We start from the raw sequence: 25,249 nt of genomic DNA on the forward strand, positions 1-25,249 counted from the left end.
TAACATTTTTTGTCCTTACATTTATTTAAAATTGTTTATCATTTTTGAGATACAAATGTTTGAATATTTAAGGGGCCAGTCCTCTAGATCCCTAATGGGACATACATTGGTATTTTGATCAATGGAATCGATAAGAGTCATCAATGCAAGCATTTTGTCTTCTACAATGCTCAACAAAATATGTCTCCTTCTCTAGATATATTGCGTCAAAGTTTAAGTACTTTGGCCCCTAAAAATCCCTAATTACGTAACAAATGGGCGTGGCAATAATTTTGCCTGACAGATATTGTGACGATCAACAACTTTGCTTCTATAATGCATTACGAAATCTTTATCATTTTAAAGTCATCTGTAATAGATTTTACGAGTGTCTTGACCCCTAATTTAAGGGGCCAGCCCCTTTTTCTTGAATTCAATCGAAAGGACTCACAAATTCTAACATTTGTTGTTCTTACATTTATTTAAAATTGTTTATCATTTTTGAGATACAAATGTTTGAATATTTTAGGGGTCAGCCCTCTATATCCTAAATGAGGACACACTTGGTGTTTTGATTGATGGAATCGATTAGAATCATCAATGCAAGCATTTTCTTTTCTACTATGCTTAACAAAATAGTTCTCCTTTTTTAGATATATTGCTTCAAAGTTTAAGTACTTTGGCCCCTAAAAGTCCCTAATTACGTAATAAATGGTCGTGGCAATGATTTTTCTTGATAGATATTGTACCGATCAACAACTTTGATTCTATAATGCATTACAAAATCTTTTTCATTTATAAGTTATCTGTAATAGAGTTTACGAGTGTTTTGGCCCCTAATTTAAGGGGCAAGCCCTTTTTTTCTTGAATTCAATCGAAAGGTCTCACAAATTCTAACATTTTTTGTTCTTACATTTATTTAAAATTGTTTATCATTTTTGAGATACAAATGTTTGAATATTTAAGGGGCCAGTCCTCTAGATCCCTAATGGGACATACATTGGTATTTTGATCAATGGAATCGATAATAGTCATCAATGCAAGCATTATGTCTTCTACAATGCTTAAAAAAATATGTCTCCTTCTCTAGATATATTGCGTCAAAGCTTAAGTACTTTGGCCCCTAAAAATCCCTAATTACGTAACAAATGGGCGTGGCAATAATTTTTCCTGACAGATATTGTGACGATCAACAACTTTGCTTCTATAATGCATTACAAAATCTTTTTCATTTTTAAGTTATCTGTATTAGAGTTTACATGTGTTTTGGTCCCTAAATAAAGGGGCCAGCCCCTTTTTCTTGATTTCGTTGGTAAGAACTTTTGATTATCTGCTACTTTTGTTATATATGTTGTATCAAAATATTAACTGATAAAAAGATACAGATCAAAATGTATGAAAAATTTGATGCAAAATTCGTACTTAATTTTTGAGCCTAGGCGAGCTCAAAGAAATGGCGCCACTGGCGCCAAAAACTTCTTTGTGCACAACTACAATCTATGGTCTACCTATCCTGAAAATTTCATAATTATATCTCTGACAGTCTCTGAGTTCATGTCTGCACAAAGTTGGTCGTAAAAACTTACAAAATCGGCCGTAAATTGGAACCGGAAATGACGAATTCAAAATTTCAAAAACCTTCTAGAATTATGACCACTGGCAATCATCTGTAAAAAAAATGGTCGAAATCGGCTGAATAGTTTTCGAGATATCGCGTGCACAAAATTTGTGGGGAAAAATAATAATAACTAGTGCAAAGCTCGTTGCAAAGCAATGAGTGGGTCTTCCGTTCATGTCGGAAGTAAAGCTGGAAGTTTCTGTAAGAAGCAGAGCTCTTAAACCAATAACAAGAGTAACTCAAATAAAAATATGAAAAAAATCGAATATTCCTGGTACGACATAACAAAATACGAATGATTTTAAGTACGACTTGACAAAAACCTTTCCGATTTTAAGAACGACTGAACAAAAAAAATCCGAATGTGTGCAGGTACGACTTAGCAATTATTTTTGGTACGAGTTAATTTTACTTTGAACATTACGCTATTTTTTAAACCAAGGCCGCGGAATCAAAATTTCCGGAAAAATCAATTTTTAAACCCCGATATCTCTGTAATGCATCGTCCGATTTGAAAACGGCTTTCAGTGTTAGATTCAGCTTAATAAGCTCTACAAAACACATATTCTTTTTCGATTTGATCAGAAAATTCATTTTTTCGAAAAATTTGTTTCACTTCCAGTTTCGACCGGAAGTGACAAAATACATTTTTTTGGTCAAATGCCATAAGTAAATCCGCAGATTTACAATCACAGAAAATTTCAAGTCTTTATAAACAACTGTTTACTAGAAAAGTCCTGGACAAAATCACTTTTTGAAAATTTTTAAAATGACGTAACTAAAAAACGGAAGTGATTTAATGACTGAAACTGTACAAGCTTCAAGGGACAAGAATTTAACATAATCTCTGAAAATTTCTTGCAAATCGGTTGAATAGTTTTTGATATATAAAGCAAAAAAGAAGTCAGAAGGAAAAACAAGAAGATTAATAATAATAAAAAAAAAACAATAGAATAACAAGAGGGTCTTCCGTTGAAAACGGAAGACCCTAACTAGATACGATATCGTTACGAGTAACGAGTAGGTCTTCCGTTCAATTTTTAAACGATACGATTAAAATATCAATGAAATTTCAGGATTCTCCCTCAAACACTCCCATTTCGATAATGTATACGATTGTCAATATCCTTTAAAATGCTTAACAAAGTGTTTTGCATTTTCAAATATTGCATATTAAAGATTTAAGAGTTTAGTCCCCTAAAATCCCTAATAATGTCATCAATTGGTTTGGAAATGAGTTTTACAAACTGATATTGTTACGATCAATAACTTTGTTTCTGTAATGCATTACAAAATCTTGATCGTTTTAAAGGTATGTGAAAAAGACTTTACGAGTGTCTTGGCCCCTAATGTAAGGGGCCAGCCCCTTTTTCTTGAGTTCTTTCAAAAGGCCTCACAAATACTAACAATATTTGTTCTTACACCTATTTAAAATTGTTGATTATTTTTGAGATACAAATGATTGAATATTTTAGGGGTCAGCCCTCTAGATCCTTAATGGGGACAGAAATTTGTGTTTTGATTGATGGAATCGATTAGAATCATCAATACAAGCATTTTCTCTTCTACAATGCTTAACAAAATATGTATCCTTCTTTAGATATATTGCGTCAAAGTTTTAGAACTTTGGCTCCTAAAAATCCATAATTACGTAATAAATGGGCGTGGCGATGATTTTTCCTGATAGATATTGTTACGGTCAACAACTTTGCTTCTATAATGCATTACAAAATTTTTATTGTTTTTAAGTTATCTGTAATAGAGTTTTCGAGTGTCTTGGCCCCTAATTTAAGGGACCAGCCCCTATTTCTTGAATTTAATCGAACGGTCTCATAAATACTAACATTTTTTTGTTCTTAAACCTATTTAAAATTGTTTATCATTTTTGAGATACAAATGATTGAATATTTTAGGGGCCAGCCCTCTAGATCCTTAATGGGGACAGACATTTGTGTTTTGATTAATGGAATCAATTAGAATCATCAATGCAAGCATTTTGTCTTCTACATTGCTTAACAAAATATGTCTACTTCTCTAGATATATTGCGTCAAAGTTTAAGAAGTTGGGCCCCTAAAAATCCCTTATTACGTAACAAATGGGCGTGGCAATGATTTTTTTTTATAGATATTGTTACAATTAACAACTTTGCCTTTATAATGCATTACAAAATCTTTATCGTTTTTAAGTTATTTGTAATATAGTTTACGAGTGTCTTGGCCCCTAAATAAAGGAGCCAGTCCCGTTTTCTTGATTTCGTTGGAAAGAACTTTTGATTATATACCAATTTTGTTATATATCTTTTAACAAAATATTAACTCATAAAAAGATACAGATCAAAACGTGTGAAAATTTTGATACGAAATTTGTACCCAATTTTCGAGTCTAGGCAAGCTCAAAGAAATTGTGCCCAGGCGCCAAAAAACTACATTCTGCACACCTTCAAACTATGGTCTACCTATCCTGACAATTTCATATATATATATATCTCTGATAGTCTCTGAGTTTATGTCTGCACAAAGTTTGTCGAAAAAAAAACTTACAAAATCGGCTGTAAATCGGAACCGGAAGTGACAATTTCAAAAATTCAAAAGACTTCTAGAATTATGACAACTGGAAATCATCTGTGAAAAAATGGATGAAATACGTCGAATAGTTTTCGAGATATCGCGTGCACAAAATTTGTGAAAAAAAAAAAAATAATAACTAGAGCAAAGCTCGTTGCAAAGCAACGAATGGGTCTTTCGTTAATGTCGGAAGTAAAGCTGGAAATTCCTGTAAGAAGCAGAGCTCTTAAACCAATAACAAGAGTAACTAAACTAAAAAGATGAAAAAATCGAATTTCAAGAACGACATACCAAAAAAAATCCGAATGTGTTTAAGTACAACTTAACAATTATTTTTGGTACGAGTTAACTTAACTATAAACATTACGCTATTTTTTAAACCAAGGAGGTGGAATCAAAATTTCCGGAAAATTTTTTAAACCCAGATATCTCTGTAATGCATCGTCCGATTAAAAAACGGCTTTCAGTGTTATATTCAGCTTATTAAGCTCTACAAAACACATATTCATTTTTGATTTGATCAGAAAATTTATTTTTCCGAAAAATTTGTTTCACTTCCGGTTTCGACCGGAAGTGACAGATTTTCATTTCGAGCCTTATTACAGAGGTAAATCGGCAAAATCATAACCATTGAAAATTTCAAGCCTCTATCTTAAAGCGTTTTTGAGAAAAGTCCGGGACAAAATGACTTTTTAGAATTTTTAAAAATGACGTCACGTCAAAACGGAGGTGACGTTCTCTTTAAAACTTTAACATCTTTGAGGGACGCCAACTTGCAAAAATTTCTGAAAATTTCATTAAAATCGGTTAAAAACCTTTTGAGTTATGAAGCAAAAAAGGAGTCAGAAGAAAAGAAAAAGAATAATAATAATAACTAGAGCAAAGCTCGTTGCAAAGCAACGAGTGGGTCTTCCGTTAATGTCGGAAGTAAAGCTGGAAGTTCCTGTTAGAAGCAGAGCTCTTAAACCAATAACAAGAGTAACTAAAATAAAAAGATGAAAAATCGAATTATTCCTGGTACGACTTAACAAAATCCGAATGATTTTAAGTACGACTTAACAAAAACCTTTCTGATTTCAAGAACGACTTAACAAAAAAATCCGAATGTGTCCAAGTACGACTTAACAATTATTTTTGGTACGAGTTAATATTACTTTGAAAATTACGCTATTTTTTAAACCAAGGACGCAGAATCAAAATTTCCGGAAAAATCAATTTTTAAACCCCGATATCTCTGCAATGCATCGTCCGATTTTAAAACGGCTTTCAGTGTTAGATTCAGCTTAATAAGCTCTACAAAACACATATACATTTTTGATTAAATCAGAAAATTCATTTTTTCGAAAATTTTGTTTTACTTCCAGTTTCGACCGGAAGTGATAGATTTTCATTTCCAGCCTTATTACAGAGGTAAATCGATCAAATCATAACCATTTAAAATTTCAAGCCTCTATCTTAAAGCGTTTTTGAGAAAAGTCCGGGACAAAATGACTTTTTGAAATTTTTAAAAATGACGTCACGTCAAAACGGGAGTGACGTTCTCTTTAAAACTTTAATATTTTTGAGGGACGCCAACTTACAAAAATCTCTGAAAATTTCATCAAAATCGGTTAAACACTTTTTGAGTTATGAAGCAAAAAAGGAGTCAGAAGAAAAGAAAAAGAATAATAACTAGAGCAAAGCTCGTTGCAAAGCAACGAGTGGGTCTTCCGTTAATGTCGGAAGTAATGCTGGAAGTTCCTGTTAGAAGCAGAGCTCTTAAACCAACAACAAGAGTAACGCAAATAAAAAGATGAAAAAATCGAATTATTCCTGGTACGACTTAACAAAATACGAATGATTTTAAGTACGACTTAACAAAAACATTTCCGATTTCAAGAACGACTTAACAAAAAAAATCCGAATGTGTTCAAGTACGACTTAACAATTATTTTTGGTACGAGTTAATTTTACTTTGAACATTACGCTTTTTTTGAAACCAAGGAAGCGGAATCAAAATTTCCGGAAAAATCAATTTTTAAACCCCGATATCTCTGTTATGCATCGTCCGATTTTAAAACGGATTTCAGTGTTAGATTCAGCTTAATAAGCTCTACAATACGCATATTCGTTTTTGATTTGATCAGAAAATTCATTTTTTCGAAAAATTTGTTTCACTTCCGGTTTCGACCAGAAGTGACAGATTTTCATTTCGAGCCTTATTACAGAGGTAAATCGACCAAATCATAACCATTGAAAATTTCAAGCCTCTATCTTAAAGCGTTTTTGAGAAACGCCGCGGACAAAATGACTTTTTGAAAATTTTAAAAATGACGTAACGTAAAAACGGAAGTGACGTTGTCATGAAAACTTAAACATCTTTGAGGGATAATAGTTTCACATTATCTCTGAGAATTTCATCAAAATCGGTTGGAAACTTTTTGAGTTATAAAGCCGAGAAGGAGTCAGAAAAAAAAAGAAAAAGTATAATAATAATAAAAAGAAACCGAAGAATAACAAGAGGGTCTTCCGTTGAAAACGGAAGACCCTAACTAGAGCAAAGCTCGTTGCAAAGCAACGAGTGGGTCTTCCGTTAATGTCGGAAGTAAAGCTGGAAGTTCCTGTAAGAAGCAGAGCTCTTAAACCAATAACAAGAGTAACTAAAATAAAAAGATGAAAAAAATCGAATTATTCCTGGTACGACTTAACAAAATCCGAATGATTTTAAGTACGACTTAACAAAAACCTTACTTATTTCAAGTACGACTTAACAATTATTTTTGGTACAAGTTAATTTTACTTTGAACATTACGCTATTTTTTAAACCAAGGACGCGGAATCAAAATTTCTGGAAATACCAATTTTTAAACCCTGATATCTCTAATGCATCGTCCGATTTTAAAACGGCTTTCAGTGTTAGATTAAGCTGAATAAGCTCTACAAAACAGATATTCATTTTTGACTTGATCAAAAAATTCAAATTTTCGAAAAATTGGATTCACTTCCGGTTTTGACCGGAAGTGACAGAGTTTCAATTCGAGCCTTATTACAGAGGTAAAACGACAAAATCATAACCATTGAAAATTTCAAGCCTCTATCTTAAAGCGTTTTTAGAAATGTCCTGGACAAAATGACTTTTTAAAATTTTTTGTTTAAATGACGTAACATAAAAACGGAAAGGTCGTTTTCAAAGAAACTTTAGGATCTTAGAGGCATAATAGTTGCACATAATCTCTCAAAGTTTCATCTCAATCGGTTATAAACTTTTTGAGTTATAAAGCCGAAAAGGAGTCAGATACAAAAGATGTCACCTTTGACCTTCCAAACTGTGCTTGTTGCACCATCAAAGGTCAGAAACTTAGAAATGTAAAGTTTATTATATTTCTGTGAATATTTCCTATGTAAAATTACAATGAATAAACATGCTATTTCTGGTATAATCCGATCACAGCATTAAATTCAAAGTCCGATAATTCTAATATGTTTATCATCAAGAAATTCTGCATCGCCAACAAATAAAGTTTTCTTCAGGATAATAATTAAGATATCTATAGCTATTTACTGACAAAAAGACAGACTAAGACTGTTGTGTTGTGTGAGGATGACAGAAAGTTTATTGTCCCCCTCAACAGCAACTATTTCACTTGGCTTCGCCCATGAAATAGTGGCTGTCTTGGAGGACAATAAACTTGCTATTATCCTCATACCCAGTGAATAGGTAGATAATGTCCCATCCACATAAATTTCGAGTTATATAACCTCCCATTTGTAACCTGCAATTTCACAGTGTAAAGTCAACACAACAGTCTTAGCCGCAAGTTTCACCATTCAATTCTCATGTACGTATTAAACATTAGGGGTTTTCATATTGCATACCAATTCCAACAAGGGAGATCCCTCTAATGATGATCATTAAAATTCATTTTATGAATCTTAGCAACACTCATAAGCCTTCAAGTGCAGCATCTCTTAAGGTGGCTCAAAACACCTTGAAATATTTTCTCAAATCAGCAGAAAATTACTTGATTATGATAGATATCATAATTGATAAGAAGTGTTTAAGTCAAATAGGCAAAAAATGTGCAAATTTGGATGAACAATTACATTTTCAAAAATTTAATTCAATAAACAGTAACAAAAGCTCCAGGCGGACTAAAACTCAAACGCTTTAGAAACCCAATACTTTTACCATTAAGCTATGAAGATATACAACCCAATCGAACGATAATAAGAGTTCAACAAAACATTTAAATCGCCATCTTGTGAAGTAGTGTCTTAAAAAGTATAAGTCTAGGTGTAGTGATGTACCTTAAGTTTACAAAAATATTAACGGGTACTTTATCCGAATCGTCCCTTGCTACCTTTAACTTAATACATTTTATGAACAGATGTCTTTGTCTTAGAATAAGAAAGCTAATGCAATTCTGAGAAAAATGTATACCACATATTGACAATTCCATTGAGGTTTAATAAACATATGGCCATTTAAGTGAACCCACCATTTCCAATTTCTTTTACTCAACACAGATTTACAGGGTTCTCCATAGTAAAACATCTTTACCTGACCTTTTAGAGGTCAATTGTTGTTCAACCACCTTTAATAAGAAACCTTATTCAATACAACATACATCTACATGATATTATCTTGATAAAAGCATCACATAACTTAGAAATGCCCTTACATGTATACCCACCCCCTATCTTTTGATTTTCATAAAAAGTCATGGTTTGAAATCTTTTACCTAATTTTCTGAAACTTGTGGCAATTTCTATGAGTCATTTCTCACACATATTTGAAAACAATCATCAATGATACTAAAATTTGATCTTTTTATGTTTCTTGAATGATTTGTAGCATTTTAATAATTAAATAGACAAGTATTCCTGCATGTGATTTCTTTTTTCCATGAAAAAAAGTAAGCTAACAATCATACTTATTAAATATCTAATCTATTCTGGTTTCTTGTCTCTTTTTAACCATGATAAAACAGTAAGATCAACAAGTTCAACATCTGCCTTAAATAAAATTAAATTCAAACACACCCGGGTAGCTGGAGGCGGAGGAGAATTCCATTAAAAATGTTCAAATTTGACATGTTTTTTTCTACTTTTTTATGCATATATACCTTAAACGGGTGAAAAAAGATTGTTTCTTGCTCATTTCAAAAGTAATTATCATTGCTGGTGTTATTCAAAAGTCAAATGTACATTTACATATCCTACATGTAATCTTATGGAGAAAATTGGAAAGAGTTGGGTGATTTTTCAACTATGTAAACACATCTAAATATCTTTATAAAATTAAAAATGAAGGAAACATAATTGCATACTTTTATTGAAAAACAAATTTTCACAACAATTATATTTCTTTAAACAGCCTTAATTTTGTTTTTCATAATTTCTTTTCAAACATGAACAAACCATAATAGGACATGATGCTTTCTAAAAGTTCCATTTTTGTTCATGCATTATCCGATTTAATTTGAATTACCGGTAGATAGTCTGTAGAACACAAGGAATATGCATGTGGGTAGAGGTGACAGGTTAACCTCAAGAGCTGAAACCACAAGAATCAACAGGTAAAAGCCATGTGGTAACAAGAGTCTGCTTTAAGCTGAAATTAAAAAAAAATAAATTAGCTGTGTTAACATACATGTACTTGTAATAGCTGTGTTTACATTAACATATACATAATATTTTTGGAAAAAATACACTGACCATGCAGTGTTATAAGTATGACATATCCAAATATATGACATTAACATTTAGCCAGATGTGCATATCAAGTCATAATATCATAACATTAAAATAATTTCTTGGGTATAGACATATCAGATTGAGAGAGAGCGAGAGCAGGAGTGAGCGAGAGAGTTTGTTTTACTTGAAGTGCGACAGCAATATTTCAATTCATAAACTACAAAGGAATATTACCAATCCAAACAGTGTCAAAGTATAAACTTCTGCTACGTGTATACCATGTTTTGTCAATTTTACTGTGGTTTATTGCGAATAAATTTAGCGAGGGTTTTTTTTTTCTTACGAATTACATGTTTTAAAAACAATACACATGTACTATGTATAATGCGCATAAAAATGAGGGATTAATAATACATGCTCATTTTAAAATTCAATGCACTTTGGATTTCTTTTACAAGATCGAGATATTTTTGTCAGAAAATTAAGTTGCCCTCTGACAGTTTCATGAGTCTTTGCCAAGATTAAAAGAGAGAGAGAGAGAGAGAGAGAGAGAGAGAGAGAGAGAGAGAGAGAGAGAGAGAGAGAGAGAGATCTGAGGCACATGCAGTAAAAATTATTTACATACTATGTAGATGTGATATGCATGTAAAGCTTACCTAAAATGAATCAATATGTATAAAAGATAATCTAATCTCTCAAATTACAATGATTCTGTGAAATACTTATATCTTGAGAAGACTGTTTAATAGATATCATGGAACATTGACCTAAATTCTGAGCTTGATATAATATGAAATTTGAGACTTTTCATCTCGCACTCTGTTTTACATGCCTGTTACACAAGCAATAACCATATATAACAGAGAGCGAGACAGAAGGTCTAATTTTAATTAGATTGAATATTTACTTTGTCAAATATGTTTAAATATTTAGGGTAAAGTTATTATCATGCAAACATGCACTCTAATTACAACATTCTATTCTTGTGTACCTTATGACTCCCACCGCTTTTAATTTTAAATTCTTCATGCAATTTACTACTGATATCCTCTCTTCACTTGCCTCGGATAGTCTTTTAAACACCACCACCAGTCCCGTAAATTCATGTGGTCCACTTTGTTTACATGTAAAAATGGCGACTCTCGATCTCGATGTAAATTCAACATACTTGATTTTCCAAAGTCGGTAGCGTGTTTCGGAGAAAGTCTGAGGCAAATAAAGAGGCGATATCAGTAGTAAATTGCATGAAGAATTTATTGGTACTAATTGTTTTCACAGAATTTGCGTATAAATAAGGTAAATCAGTCCAAAACTAGCGCACGTTTTTCTGCGCAATAAATATACATGTACAATTTTTTCAATGGGTGGCCCTGTAGCTCTCCGTTCTGTCATTATTTTTTTCCCGGAGAGCTACAGTTCTGCAGCTACCGTGAAAATACACTGGACAGATAATATTCCGAGATTCCGCTGACTCTAACGCCCGCTTTTAGATTGTGACGTACTTCAAAAGCGGAGGTTAGAGTCAGAGGAATCTCGGATTAGATTGAAAAGTGCAAATTCTCTGAAAAGAAAAAGTCAATACGACATATCCTGTATTGAAACATACCTTTATAATCTGTCATACGTTAGTTGAGCTGAAATTTCCACTATCGACGTCTTGCAGGCCTTGCTTCTTTTAAAGCTATCAGCTGTTTGTTCGCAGTCAAAACATGGCGAGTTGAAATGGGGAATCGTACGATAATTATTTCGATTTAAACTTATAAGACTAATAAAAATTTACAACGTAATTATCGATCGAAATAACGAAATTGTATCGATAAACACTTTAATTAACTATTAAAAAACAGAGTCCGGTTTTATGAACTGCACGAATTGTTTTCAGCAGGAGTTACTTTCAGTGTGTATTTTACACTATTTTTTAAACCAAGAACACGGAATCAAAATTTCCGGAAAAATCAATATTTAAACCCCGATATCTCTGCAATGCATCATCCGATTTGGAAACAAATTTCAGTTTTGTATTAAGCTTTGCAAACTCTACAATATGCATATAATTTTGTGTTTTATTTATAGTTTAATTATCAGTACGAATTGTTTTCAGTAGAAATTACTTTCAGTGTGAAATTTGCACTATTTTTAAAACCAAAAACACGGAATCAAAATTTCCGGAAAGATCAATTTTTAAACCCCAATATCTCTGAAATGCATCATCTGATTTGAAAACGAATTTCAGTTTTGCATTTAGCTTTGCAAACTCTACAACATGCATATAATTTCATTATTCGCTTAAAAAAATGAAAATTCCGAAAAATTAGAATCACTTCCGGTTTCGACCGGAAGTGACAAAATAATTTTTTTTGTAAATTTGCCATAAGTAAATCCGCAGATTTACAATCACAGAGAATTTCAAGTCTTTATAAACAACCCTTTACGAGAAAAGTCCTGGACAAAATCACTTTTTGAAATTTTTAAAAATGACGTAACTAGAAAACGAAAGTGACTTTATGACTGAAAGTTTAAAATCTTCAAGGGACAACTATTTAACATAATCCCTGAAAATTTCTTGCAAATCGGTTGAATAGTTTTTGAGATATAAAGCAAAAATGAAGTCAGAAGGAAAAACAAGAAGAATAATAATAATAAAACTAGAGCAAAGCTCGTTGCAAAGCAACGAGTGGGTTTTCCGCTAATGTCGAAAGCAACGCTAGAAGTACGTCTAAGAAGCAGAGTTCTTAATCTAGTAACAAAGAAACCTAAGTACAAAAACATAAAAAAAAAAATCGAATGATTCTTGGTACAACTTAACATGATCCGAATGTTTTTAAGTACGACTTAACCAAAAACCCTTAACCATTTCAAGAACGACTTAACAAAAAAACCAATGTGTTTAAGTACGACTTAACAAATTTGACTTCATTTTAGGTACAAGTTTACTTTACCTTGAACTAACATCTTTTTTCTTAACCCAGAATGCAAAATTAAAATTTATGTAAAAAATCAATTTTGTTTAAAACATAATTCTGAGCAACTTTTCCTCTTTACTGCTTTTCAAAAGGTTGACCTTTCGTACTGTGTGCTCGTTGCGTCATTAATTGTCAGAAACTTAACGATGTTAAGTTTACTTTACTGTACTTCTGTGAATATTTTCTATGTAAAATTACTATGAACCAGACAACATTGAAATGGTGAACATTTCAAAGGGCCCCGCTTATGTTATTTCAGAGAATTCTGCTTTGACCTTGACCTATAACTTGAAATTTTTCCAGCTGGCATAGAACTTTTAATTCAATTTCATTCCCCCTAACATACATGCATTTTTGTTCAATCTGACCAAGATTAAACATATTTGGAAAATAATCTACTATCTAAAACTAATTTTAAAAAGATCTGCTATGACCTTCACATTGACAGACTTGGTTCAAGGTCACTGCACGCCATTAACCAATAAACTCTGTAAAGGTAAAATATTAGCCAAATAGGGGCTAAAAGGAGAGTATATCTATGCTCTTAAAATATGGATTTTTGTGTGATCTGATATGACCTTGACTCTTCATCTACAAATATCATTCGAGGTCATTGCATATATTTTGAACAAAGGCATCATGTGGGTAAAGTATGAGGCTGAATGGAGCAAAGGGAGAGAAGATATACTCCGGACAAGGATTTTTAAAAATATAATTCTGATATGACCTTCACAGTTTCTTTTCACTGAAAATAGGTTCAAGGTCACTACACACCCTTTCACCCTTTACTCAAAAGCTCTGCTTATGTGAAGTCTGAGCCAAATAGGGGTTAGTAGAAATTATATATGCTCTCAAAAAAGGATTTTTGCATGATCCGATATGATCTTCACCCGTTACCTAGAAATTTCATGCAAGGTCACTGCACATCGTTTAACCATAGAGACACTCTGTGAGTATTAGCCAGATTGGACCAAAGGGAAAAAAGATATGCCCCAGACAAGGATTTTATATATATAATTCTGCTATGACCTTAACCTTATACCTAAAAACATGGTTCAAGGTCAATGCACATCCTTCAACCAAAGGAACCCTGTGGATGAGGTATGAGCCAGATTGGGCCAAGGGGAGAGAAGCTATGCTCCTGTCAAGCCATCTCGGATGGACAGACCGACAAATTGATCACTAGAAGGCGCCCGCATAAACATGCCTTTTTATCTAAAATAGTATCCATGCTATCTGCCCATGGTGAATAGTCATCAAAACCATTCATTAGCAGAATTTGATTTCCCTCCTTTTTAAGGTGGTATGGGACATCTGTCGATATTAATGTGGATTAAAGAACTATATAATTGAAAACTTTTCACCGGTTTAGAATTTTCAAATTTTACAATATTTAACCAAAAAATAGCTTTTAAAAATATTTGAAAAGGTAAAAATTGTAAAAACCCCAGTGGGATTCGAACTCATGACTTATAGGTTCCTAGTAAACCCTCTAACCCACTGTGCTAAGGAGTTAGGTGACCATTTTTGAGAAGAAACCACATGTACTTATATAATTACACTTTATTTTATTGTTTATTTCGATAAACAATACGTCACAACATGGAAGTGTCCCATAACACCTCTGACCTAATAAGATCGCCGCATTAAATACAAAGTTTGATTTAACTCTAATTTGTTTATCATCAAGAAATTCTGCATCGCTGACAAATAAAGTTTTCTTCTGTATAATGAAATACCAATTAACTGACTATTCGGACAATAGCAAGTTTATTGTCCCATTCAACAGCTACTATTTCCCTTGGCTTTGCCTCATCAAATATTTGCTGTCTTGGGGGACAATAAACTTGCTATTGTCCTCATACCCAGTAAATACTAAATAGGCATATAATATCCTATCCACCTACATTTCATGTTATATAACCTCCCGTTTGTAACCTTCAATTTCACTGTAAAGTCAACATATCTGACATAGCCGCAAGTTTCACAATTTATTTCTGCTTCTCATGTACTTAAAATTAGGGGCCTTAATATTGCTTACCAATTCCAACAAGAGACATCCCTCTAACTATTGGTAATCATTAAAATTCATTTCATGAATCTACGCAACAATGATAAACCTTCAAGTACAGTCACTCTCAATTTTACAAAAATATTGACGGTACTTTATCCGAAACTGTTCCTTGTATCTTTAACTTAGTACACTAACATTTTTATGAAAAGACGGTTTGTCTTAGAATAAGAAAGCTAATGCAATTCTGAGAAAAAGAATACCACATATTGCCAATTCCATTGAGGTTTAATAAAAATATGGCCATTTAAGTGAACCCACCATTTCCAATTTCCTTTAGTAAACACAGATTTACAGGGTTCTCCATAGTAAAACATCTTTATCTGACCTTTTAGAGGTCAACTTTTGTTCAACCACCTTTAAAAAGAAACCTTATTCAATACAACATATGCCTACATGATATAATCATGATAAAAGCTTCACATCACTTAGAAATACCCTTACATGTATACCCCCCACCCCCCAATCTTTTGATTTTCATAAAAAGTCATGGTTTGAAATGTTTTACCTAATTTTATGAAACATGTGGCAATTTCCTTGAGTCATTTCTCACACATATTTGAAAACAATCATCATTGATTCTAAAATGTGATCTTTATTTGTTTATTGTATGATTTGTACCATTTTAATTAACAAATAGACAGCTGTCCTGCTTGTGATTTCTTGTTTTCATGAAAAAAGTAAGCTAACAATCATATTTAGTGAATATCTAATCTATTCTGATTTCTAGTCTTCTTCTAACCATGCTAAAACAGTAAGTTACAACCTACAAGTTAGACATCTGCCTTAAATTAGAATTAAATTCAAACACACCCAGGTAGCTGGAGACAGAGTTGATTTCAATGAAAAATGTTCAAATTTGACATGTTTTTCTACTTTTTTATGCATATATACCTTAGAAAGGTAGAAATAGGTTGTTTCTTGTTCATTTCAAAAGTAATTATCATAGCAGATGTTATTTCAAAGTCAAATGTACATTTACATATCCTACATGTAATCTTAATGCAGACAATTAAATAGGGGGGGGGGGGGGTTTCAATTATGTAAACACATCTAAATATCTTTATGAAATAAAAAATAAAGGAAACATAATTGTATACTTTTATTGAAAAACAAATTTTCACAGCAATTATGAATTTCTTTAAACAGCCTTAATTTTGTTTTCATAATTTATTATCAAACACAAACCACAACATGGCATGATGCTTTCTTCAAGTTCCATTATTGTTCATGCATTATCGGATTTAATTTGAATTACCAGTAAATAGTCTGTAGAACACAAGGAATATGCATGTGGATAGAGGTGACAGGTTAATCTCAGGAGCTGACCCACAAGAATCAACAGGTACCGGTAAAAGCCATGTGGTAACAAGAGTCTGTTTTGAGCTGAAATAAATAAAAAAAATAATTAGCTGTGTTTACATACATGTACTAGTAATAGCTGTGTTTACATTAACATATGCATAGTATTTCTGTAAAAAATACACTGACCATGCAGTGTAATAAGTATGACATATCCCAATACATGACATAACATTTAGGCAGTACAAGATCAAAAATTTGCATATCAAGTCATAATATAATATTAAAAAATTTTCATAGGTATAAACACTTATCAAATTGAGAAAGAGAGAGAGTTTGAGAGAGAGAGAGTTTATTACCATACTTGTAGTGCAACAGTCAATATTTCAATTCGTAAATTACAAACGAATATTACCCACCGAACAGCGTCAAAGTACATGTACTGGTATTAGCTTCTGGTATACCATTTTTTATCAATTCTACTGTGTATTTTTTGTTTGCAAATAAATTTAGCGAGGGTTTTTGTTTATTTTCTTATAAATTACATGTTTTAAAAACAATACTACGTGTAATAAGCATAAAACATGTATGAGTAAACTTAATGAAGAATTTTTAATAGATTATTTTTCAAAGAATGTGGTACATTACATGTATGTCAATCTTTATAAAACTAGCGTATATTTCATGCGCCATAAATTGCAAGTTTTTTGTAAATATCATTTACTTGCATGATAGGTATATATGGTCTAACCAAAATTTTCTTCATAAAGCTACAGCTGTATGTACCACATATATGTTTTGTCACAAGTATACATTTTTAAAAAAAATACCCAAATTCCAACAGTTTAAATAAACTCAACTCATTCTCTGATAAGTTCATTGTGTTTTGTGCGTGCATATCTTATTTGTCTGCTGCAACAGCAGCCAATCAGCGGTAAGCTGAATCCACAAAAAGAAAGTTTGTGTTTTAGGAGCGGGTAAATTGTTTATGCGACACTGTCAAGAAAACCACACCAAATAATAACAAGAAACATAAATATTCACTTAAATGTATTCTGTTGTAAAGTAAAGGTTTTTAACACTTATTGCATCTTGCAAAACATGTGATGACCTTAATCATCTGTCATATATCTGATATACATGTATATGTAAAAGATGGGAGAAATAACGACGGAACAAAGTGGGATTCGAACCTGGCCCTCTGAATCTCTAGTCAAGTGCTCTACCAACTGAGCTACATGTATCTGGCACCGGTATTCAAACCAGTCTGACCGTCACATTCCTCCCCCTTAAATGATCTTCACCCTCGAAGATCATCCCTGGCAGGATCTAGTTAACCTGTTAGTTCCAGGGGTTGGTCACAACACCAATATTGTAACAGGATGGGAGAAATAATGAAGGGATTTGAACCTGGGCCCCCTGAATCTCTAGTCAGGTGCTCTACCAACTGAGCTATCTGGCACTGGTATTCAAGCCGGTCTGATCGTCACATATATAAAGAATTATTTTAAACAATGTTGTTCAATAAAAAATAACACTCACAACCTTCAGTTTTTGTCTGTAATTAATCAATATTGGCGTGCGATCAGTTCTCGCCGAGTACCATTTCTCACCAGTGCATTGTTACGTCATTTTATCAACACATAAAATTATATACGAAAATATGATGTAACAGTGCACCAGCGAGAAATGGTCCTCGGCGAGAACTGCTCGCACGCCAGTACTGCCAGTAGTCAGATTAAAAAAAGAGAATAAAAAATTACATTTAAAACATTAACAAGGACAATTTAAGTACACATCATAACTGCTAAACAAGAAAAATTATGTGAACTGGTAGAATGGTAGGCATAGTTCTAACTTGTAACCTACATGTACAAGTACATGTACCAGGTACCCGTTGGTCTGCTATACCTCTTTAATGATACAATGATCGGCATCATAAAGTTATTAAAGTCATGTTTTAACTCTGAAGTCTGAAGTATACAATTTTATTTACTTGAAGTTATGTCTACAGGGTATTCATGACTACATTTGGAGTCCTCTGCACAAGAATATATGATATGTTTCTAAATAGACCCTGCTTTGAATTTTGAGTTGAAAATTCACAATCTGTTATTTTTTTAAATAGATAAATTCAGTTACCCTTTCCAGTCCCCCATGAACCTCGAGCGAGTCTAAACACCCATGAAACAAGTAAAAATTACACGTTAGTAAACAAACACCCACACCATAACAAAAACATCTAACAGTGTGCACGTACTTACATGTACATCTATACTATATACTAAATTTTAACCAGTTAACAAGAAACTTTAAAAGGAGTAAAAGCCTCACCTTTTTCAGTAACATCCACATAAATCACACACTTTAATGTCCATCTTTTCTCCTTTATTACTCGTAGCTTATCAACGGCTGATCGTCGACAGAAGTGTGGCTGTCAGAATTTCCTCGTAAACGATTCACACGAGAAAAATATCCTCCTTAAACAAATATGTAGTATTGTTCCCTGTGCATTTCCATATGTTTCACAGCAAATTGAAAATGCATGTGTACACCGAAAGAATACACAACTTCTCTTCTGCATTACGGCTCTCTCTTTTCTACAATGCCGTTCGTTACTGTTTACATTCGACGCGCGCGCGCGGGGGTCACAAACAGGGGCGCCCCGACAAATAGTTGCACATAGAACGTTTAAATAATGTGTGTTCATTCAATTCATAAATGATATAGATGAAAAAAATGAAATTGAATCACAACAATTTATCTAAGACGCAACACAACGTAATGCAGTAAAGCCTGGGCCTTAATGTGGCATTTGTTCGCTTGTGTGTCTATGTAGACATATTAACTCGTTCATGTACGATTCTCACATATTTGTTTTATGAAATTTGAAAAAAAATATAGGACAGAACTTGTTTAATTTGATACCAAATGACATTATTTAATATATTAACAATAACTAAATTAATTTTTTTTCATAAAATGATAACGATTTTTGCTATCAGAAAAATACGTGTATGAGCTGCTGACCCCTAATTATAGGGGCCAGCCCTTTTTTCTTAATTTTAAATGAAAGCTCTCGTTATTCTAAACAACTTTTGTTCTATATGTATTAACAAAATATTTTTAGTTTAAAGGTTATAATACAAAAAGCAACAAAATTTCAGCCCCGAAAAAATCTTAAACTTTGGCGACAAATAGCTCAAAAACTAACAAAGAAATTACCAAAATTTTCTTGCCAGCAAAATTATAAAATGTTACCGACAATTTCGCCAAATTTCATGCATCTATCATCTGTAGTTCCCGAGATCAACTCTGGACAAAAGACCCCCCAATTTTCAATTAAAGGGCAATAACTCATAACCAGAAGTGAATTTTAAAAATTTGAAAAAAACATCTAGAGATATTAATATCATCTACGTACCCTGAAAGTTTCATAGCAATCAGACAAAAAATGTACGAGAAATCTCGTGCACAAAATTTGCGGGAAAAAAAAAAAATAATAATAAGAAACAGTAGAATAACAGAAGGGTTTTCCGTTGAAAAACGGAAAACCCTAAAAAAACAATAGAATAACAAGAGGGTCTTCCGTTGAAAACGGAAGACCCTAATAATAATAATAAAAAGAAACCGAAGAATAACAAGAGGGTCTTCCGTTGAAAACGGAAGACCCTAACTAGAGCAAAGCTCGTTGCAAAGCAACGAGTGGGTCTTCCGTTAATGTCGGAAGTAAAGCCAGAAGTTCCTGTAAGAAGCAGAGCTCTTAAACCAATAACTAGAGTAAGAATAAAAAGATGAAAAAATCGAATTATTCCTGGTACGACTTAACAAAATCCGAATGATTTTAAGTACGAATTAACAAAAACCTTTCTGATTTGAAGAATGACTTGACCAAAAAAATCAAAATGTGTTCAAGCACGACGTTACAATTATTTTTGGTACGAATTAATTTTACTTTGAACATTACGCTATTTTTAAAACCAAGGACGCGGAATCAAAATTTCTGGAAAAATCAATTTTTAAACCCCGATATCTCTGTAATGCATCGTCCAATTTTCAAACGAATTTCAGATTTGAATTCACCATGACAAGTTCTATAAGACTGTAGTATTGTCTTATTTTGTTAAAAAAATATGAAAATTTCCAAAAATTGGAACTGCTTCCGGTTGTGAGCATAATTGATGAACAAAATTTTAAACCCCCCAGTACATTAAAGAATTAATACATCTATCATCAGTAAAAATTTCAAAGCGATATCTTTAAAGTTTACAGAGATTTCTTCCGGACAAAATCACTTTTTTTAAATTTAAAAATGGCCGCCAAATTTGAACAGAAGTGACGTAAATGCTCAAACTTTAACATCTTTGAGGCACATTAACTTTACAAAAGCTCTGAAAATTTCATTGAAATCGAATGAAAACTTTTTGAGTTATAAAGTCGAGAAGGAGTCAGAAAAAAAATATAAAATAAAATAATAATAAAAAGAAACTGAAGAAAAACAAGAGGGTCTTCCGTTGAAAACGGAAGACCCTAATAAAAAGAAACCGAAGAATAACAAGAGGGTCTTCCGTTGGAAACGGAAGACCCTAATTAGACACGATCATAACTAATTATGTAACATAGGAGTAAATGATTGCCATGTATAGGAAAATAACATTAGAATAAACATAATTGCTTCTATAACGTATCACAAAATATTTTACGGTAAAAGGTTATCATTAAAAGACTTTAGAGCCCCCTCATCCCCTTATTTGAAGGACCAGCCCCTTTTTCATGATTTCAAATGAAAGCTCTTGTCAATTCAAACACTTTTTGTTCAACAAGTAATTACAAATTTTGTCTCTCCAGATATCTGGAGAGGGTTGTTTTAGGGGCCGACCCTGTAACTCCTTTTAGGGACCGCATAACAAAGAAGTTATGGTTGCAGATTGTTAAGCTCATTATTTTGACCATCTTTTGCTCAACATTGCTTATCCAAATGTTTCTTAATTTTGAGATATTGAGCATCAAAGTTTTAGACTTCTGGCCCCTTAAAATCCCTTATTACGTAACATAGGAGTAAATGATTGCCATGTGTAGGTGAATAACGTTAGAATAAACATAATTGCTTCTATAACGTATCACAAAATATTTCACAGATAAAAGTTATCAATAAAAAAACTTTAGAGCCTTATTGGCCCCAAATTTAAAGGGCCAGCCCCTTTTTCTTGATCTCAAATGAAAGCTCTTGATTTAATAAAGTTTTTTTGTTCTATTTGTTATAACAAAATGCTTTCGAGAAAAGAGATATTCAAAGAAAACCAAGAAAAATCACGACGCCTTTTTAATCTTAATTTTCAAGCTCGGGCGAGCTTCCGCGCTCTTTGACATGAAGATGATTAATGACCTTTAGACACTATTTCAGTCTTTCGTCTATCAGCCCTGAAAAGCTCAACATCATATCTTAAATGGTAAAAGAGGAGTTCTCCGTACAAAATACCGCTATAAAAACAGTTAAATCCACGATATCTCAAGACAGGGAGTGACGTCATCAACAAAAACAAGGTTCAGATCAATAACAATCAGAACTGAAAATTTGACGTAAGTCAGTTGAGCAGTTTCCGAGATATCGCGTGCACAAAATCGTTGGAAACGGAAGACCTTAATAATGATAAGAAACAGTATGAAAACAATAAGGTCTTCCGTTGGAAACGGAAGACCTTAATTAGATACGATATCGTTAGGAGTAACAAGTAGGTCTGCCGTTCAATTTTTTAAACGATACCATTAAAATATCAATAAATTTTCAGAATTTCCACTCAACCCCTCCCTTTCAGATAATGTATAAGATTGTCAATATCCTTTCAAATGCTTGACACAGAGTTTTGCTTTTTAGCTCACCTGAGCTGAAAGCTCAAGTGAGCTATTCTGATCACATTTTGTCTGTCGTCTGTCTGTCCGTCTGTCCGTCCGTCCGTCTGTCCGTAAACTTTTAACATTTTCAACATCTTCTCAAGAACTACTGGGCCAATTTCAACTAAACTTGGCACAAATCATCCTTAGGGGATTCAAAATTGTGAAAATTAAGGGTCACACCCGTTTTCAAGGGGAGACAATTAGAAATTAATGAAAAGTTTCGAGAAATTTTCAAAAATCTTCTTCTCAAGAATCATAAAGCAAGGAAAGCTGACACTTGTGTGGAAGCATCCTCAGGTAGTGTAGATTCAAAGTTGTGAAAATCATGATCCCCGGGGGTAGGGTGGGGCCACAATGGGGGGGTCGAATTTTCACATAGGGATATATAGAGTAAATCTTTAAAAATCCTCTTCTCAGAAACTAATCAGCCAGGAAAGCCTAAACTTGTGTGGAAGCATCCTCAAGAAGTGTAGATTCAAAGTTGTGAAAATCATGATCCCTGGGGGTAGGATGGGGCCAAAATGGGGGGTCGAAGTTTTGCATAGGAATATATAGAGTAAATCTTTAAAAATCTTCTCAGAAACTAATCAGCCAGGAAAGCTGAAACTTGTGTGGAAGCATCCTCAGGTAGTTAGTGTTAAATCTAAAGCGAACTAGTGTGGTGCGGCGCCATGCCCAATTTTATCAGCGCCATGCCCTTTTTCTAAACGCCATGCCATTTTAATAATAAATTAAAGTGATGCCCTTTTTATTGAAAGTAAATTTAATTCAAAACCACCATTGCCCTAGCCTATGCTTTGATTGCAAAGTTAAATCAACACTCGCTGGACTTCACGCACGGGTGACCTGAGACAATAGACGATACAGGTAAACTAGAGAGGCCCAAGCTGAGGGGGTATACACAGCTGTCCTGTATAAATGGGCGATTTGACACCTAATTACTGGTACAATAATTTGATAAATAACAACTGAATTATCTCCTTGAAATTAGTAGGCTAATTGTACAAGTTAGCTTATCATTGAGACATCGTAAATATATTTCATGAAGATAATTTGAAATTTCACCACTGAGGCACCTAAAACCATGTTTTGACTAATAAAACATTTGAATAAAAATGTAGATGTGAAGTTTTCTTATCCTTTTTTAAGCTTTTAAACCATCGTCAGATTAACCAGAATTTTCTTTTTTTCCCAAAAAACGTAACTCTTCTTCTTGAACGGTGCAAAAATGTAAATTCACAATAAAGATAGTTATGCAGATCTTAATGCAGAATGATTTTTAAAAAGCTTAAAACAACAATTTAAATATCCAAATTTGTGTTGTAAAAAGGGTTTAATAACTTTGCCATCAGTTGTCTACATATTCTCTTGACTGAGAAGTGGACAGGCATAGCCTACATCAATGCTATGCCTGTCCACTTCTCAAATGATAATATTGTCTACATTATACATGTCCTATGATTCATTACTGGATACAGATATGTTTAAGTTCACATATTACATAAAGCCTAAATGAAATAAATTTTTTTTAATGCATTATACTTTAAAACTAGTCAAACCAATGCCTTGACTGTTCTAAGGGATATAAATGAATGTAAATCAATTTAAGAACGAAAAAAAAGATTGATTCAGAAAATAAAATATTGAATAAGACTTATGTCAATGCAAAAGCAAATCTTTTATTGTTCAATTATCCCGTTTCATTACAGATCTCGTCACACTTGATTACGATGCAAAATTTTCCTTATAATTCGCTTGTTTCAAGGATTAATGATTTATAATATTACCGTAGAAAAAAGTGCCCCTTTCAAGGTTTTATAATATTTACTGCGGAGAAAAGTGAAAAGTGCCCTGGGGGCTCGAAGTTTTACATAGGAATATATAGAGTAAATCTTTAAAAATCTTCTTCTCAGAAACAAATCAGCGAGTAAAGGCTAAACTTGTGTGGAAGCATCCTCAAGAAGTGTAGATTCAAAGTTGTGAAAATTATGGCCCCCGGGGTAGGGTGGGTCCACCATAGAGGGTGTTAAAGTTTTACATAGGAATATTTAGAGTAAATCTTTAAAAATCTTCTTCTTAGAAACTAATCAGCCAGATGATTCTTTATAATTGTTAAGACTTGTCTCCAGGACAATTCTTCGGCCTCACAAGAAGGTTCAGAGTTTGATGTAGCTTTATATCCCATATATAAACAATTGTTAAGGATCTTTTTGAGAATCGCAATACTCAACAACTATCAACAACTTTGCTTCTATAATGGATAACAATATCTTTATCGTTTTTAATTTATTTGTAATAGAGTTTACGAGTCTCTTGGCCCCTTAAAAAAAGGGGCTAGCCCCTTTTTCTTGATTTCGTTGGAAAGAACTTATGATTATCCACCACTTTTGTTATATATATCTTAACAAAATATCAACTGATAAAAAGATACAGATCAAAACGTATAAAATTTTTGAATAAAAATTCGTACCCAATTTTCGTGCCTAGGCAAGCTCCAAGAAATTGCGATTTTGGCGTAAAACAACACAATAGTGCACAACTTCAAACTATAGACTACCTATTCTTAAAAATGTCATTGTCATATCTCTGACAGTTTCTGAGATCAACTCTGCACAAAATAGGTCGTAAAAATGTGCAAACGGCCGGTAAATCGGTACCGGAAGTGACGACAGGAAAAATTTCCGAAGCATATAAAATTCAGCTTAGATCTTATCACCTGTTAAGAAATGGTTGAAATGCGTCCAAAAGTTTTCGAGAAATCGCGTGCGCAAAATTTGTGGAAAAGAAAACAATAAAAATTTTTACCCAATTTTCTGACATAGGCTAGGTCCAAGAAATGGCGCCACTGGCGTAAAACAAAAACAATAGGCACAACTTAAACTGTAGTCTAGGTATCCTGAAAATTTCATGATTATATCTCTGATATTCTCTGAGTTTATGCGTGCACAAACTTAGTCGTATAAAAATTACAAAATCGGCCGTAAATCCGGACCGGAAGTGACGACAACAAAAATTTCAAAAACATATCAAATTTAAACGATGTTCCAGTATCTGTGAAAAATGGTTGAAATCGGTCAAATATTTTCCGAAAAATCGCGTGCACAAAATTTGAAAAAAAAATAAGAAAAATAAACAGTACGAAAACAATAGAACTAGATCTCGTTACGAGTAACGGAAAAG

General features: G+C 32.9%; 2 long non-coding RNA genes across 2 annotated transcripts in view; one reads left to right on the forward strand and one right to left on the reverse strand.

Annotated features, from left to right (window-relative positions):
* LOC136276548 (uncharacterized) overlaps positions 1-25,249 on the forward strand; it is a 50,303-nt gene that overhangs the window by 12,377 nt on the left and 12,677 nt on the right. The gene's annotated exons all lie outside the window — the stretch shown is intronic.
* On the reverse strand, positions 8,692-11,550 carry LOC136276456 (uncharacterized). Its single transcript, XR_010714897.1, has 2 exons — positions 11,445-11,550; positions 8,692-9,755 (listed from the first exon to the last, which is right to left on the reverse strand). It is a non-coding gene; the product is annotated as an uncharacterized lncRNA (long non-coding RNA).

The sequence above is a fragment of the Magallana gigas genome, chromosome 6 (assembly GCF_963853765.1).
Source record: "Magallana gigas chromosome 6, xbMagGiga1.1, whole genome shotgun sequence".
Classification (NCBI taxonomy): Eukaryota; Metazoa; Mollusca; class Bivalvia; order Ostreida; family Ostreidae; genus Magallana; species Magallana gigas.